Raw genomic sequence first — 2500 nt, forward strand, 5'->3', positions numbered from 1 at the left:
CTTTGAGGATGCCAAACAACAAATAGGTTGCAGTTATAAATCATGTTTCACTTTGTCACTTTAATTTTTCATGACAGGTTTAACCAAGAATTTTGGGGAGTCTGTGGCCTGCTCAAAGGAACAATCCTATCACTTCACTGGGTCTCTCTACCTGAACTGAGTCTAGATCCATTGAGAGATTTCTATGAACAAGAGTCAGAGATTGCCCCTCTGCTACACTTTTGTAAAATTAGATCAGAAATCTTGGAAAACATAGACATTAAATCAAAGAAATGTACCGAATGCATATAATTGGTCATAAAATAGCAGGTTTCAGATAGTCTTCCAGCCCAGATAGCACAGTAGCATTATGCCAGTAAGAAATAAAGTACAGTCTGGTGTATCACTGAAGGCTGTGAAATGTACCAATTTATATTACCTAATGACAATTAGAGAAATCTATTTGCTTAATGTGTTCTGCTGATGTAAATTTCAAGCAGTTTTCAAAATGCCTTGTCCTTTATCTGTGGGAAAGAATATATGTATCAGGTATGATACACGCATATGTATCAATCAATGAAATTCTTATAAAGGCAATATTATCTACATAAATCTGTATTTTTAATAATGGTCTTGACTGCCAGTTTTTTCCATGTTTCTGGCTATGATCCTGAAAAACAGGTATATTAGTTCTCTAGCTTATACAGTTGAACTGTTGAAAATTACAGGAAAAACAAATTTTGTCAGAAAAGCCATTAAAATGTATTGCAAAGCAGGCGTGTCTCCATGTATGAGAGCATGTACACAGTTAGGTAAATTCAGAGCAGATACTACAAAAGCTAACACAAATATGCCTGGTGGAGGGGAGTCTGTATTTCAGACTGAGGAACAGAGGACTCTTGTGGTACTGTGAGTCTTGTTAAACTCCTTACAGGCTGGAGTCTTCAGCACAGAGTATGAACAAAACAGTGCTAGTTTCAGAGTTAGGTAGATTTTCACTCAGTTTAGATCAAAATATTCATTTTTTGCTACATATTATAATAGTAAGCATGTTAGTGTTTGTAAAGTTCTTGCAGGGTTTAAAGGTTAAAGGTAATAGTTTAATTGTGAACGCGTCCATCTTCCTCTCTGCCTTCTCATACCTGTGTGACCTGTGGTAGTTGAATAGCATCACTCAGATAAAACTGTTACAAGCAGACGAATTCAGATCTCAAGTAAACAGAGGAAATTCTTGGTGACTTTCAAGGAAATTGAATAGTGACTCTAGTCAGTGAATTTCATTCTTTGCTCATGCATCCCAAAGTTGTAAAAATCTGTTTGTCTTGCCCTCAGTACTTGCTAAACTCAAAATAAAACATTATTGTATAGGTATGTGGTGTTTCCAGTGCTACAAAACCAGATGTTACAAAGCGTAACAACCAAAATTAATCATCTGACATTTAGGTGTCTACTCAGAGTGAGTCTGCACTCCATGGAGAGAGACAGGCACATCCACAGTGTGGGCTTAGTTCCATGTTAAAATAAATCCCTAAATTAAATCAGATACACTACCTTCAGGATTTCTTTATTCTGTTGATAATGGAAGGAGTACAGGGATAGATGAGCTTAAATTCCTCCCCACAAGTTTCTGATTGGAAATCTGGTTTGTCTTTTCCATTTGTATTTTAGAGCAAAACCTTTAGAATTTTTATTCTTAAAATTCATTTGATGTTTGCCAAAAGATTATCAGACTTTTATTAAAGGCTGGTATGTTTACTTTCAGACTCCTAATTAGTCAGTGATTTAAGACCATAGTTTTTGCTGTGATGAATTGGGTGAAAGTGGTATTCTGTGTAGTATTATATGAGGTAATTTCTTCTAAAAGTAAATTTCAGTGGATTTGTGTTTCTTTTTTCCTCTGTTTCATTTATATAAAGTCTTTTGGGATAGATTCAAGTAATAGAAACATTAGAAGAGTTTTTCCTCCTAAAATTGGCTTATTATTGAATTTATTATTAATAATATTATTTTTGCTTATTTACAGAAGACTGGAATGTCCCACAACATCTCACAAAGCAGTATTTATGTGCCAGCTTGCTATTATATACAGAAAATGTATTTGAATTGTGCTAGACAAGCGAGTGGCTGCTTTTTTATGGGTGAAAAGCCTGGCTTGCTGACAGCTGTTTGACTGTGTCCTGGGTAGCTGGAGCAATGGTCTCATGTTGTGTGCCTGCCACAGGCTCTTCCATAGCACTTTTCTCTCCCACATACACAATCAGACATACTGGCTGTGTCTTTCATACTCACGTGTATACTGCTGAGGTGGGTGTGTGGCTGTTTATGCATTTGCAGACACTTGATCTCACTGTATAACAAGTGGAAAATAAAGCCATGTCCAAAAGAGCACCTACACAAAAATTCATTTTTAAAGTTTAGTGGAAAAACTAAGTATCTAATGCCGAGGTTTCCCAGCTTTCACTTTTCAGTTAGGAATGCTGAGAACACGATTCTCTCTGCAGAGACCAGGTGACCGAGGTGG

At 36.3% G+C, this 2500-nt stretch overlaps 1 protein-coding gene across 7 annotated transcripts in view; it reads left to right on the plus strand.

Moving 5' to 3' along the window:
• FOXP2 (forkhead box P2) overlaps positions 1-2500 on the plus strand; it is a 399281-nt gene that overhangs the window by 337597 nt on the left and 59184 nt on the right. The gene's annotated exons all lie outside the window — the stretch shown is intronic.

The sequence above is a fragment of the Melospiza georgiana genome, chromosome 4 (assembly GCF_028018845.1).
Source record: "Melospiza georgiana isolate bMelGeo1 chromosome 4, bMelGeo1.pri, whole genome shotgun sequence".
NCBI classification, from domain to species: Eukaryota; Metazoa; Chordata; class Aves; order Passeriformes; family Passerellidae; genus Melospiza; species Melospiza georgiana.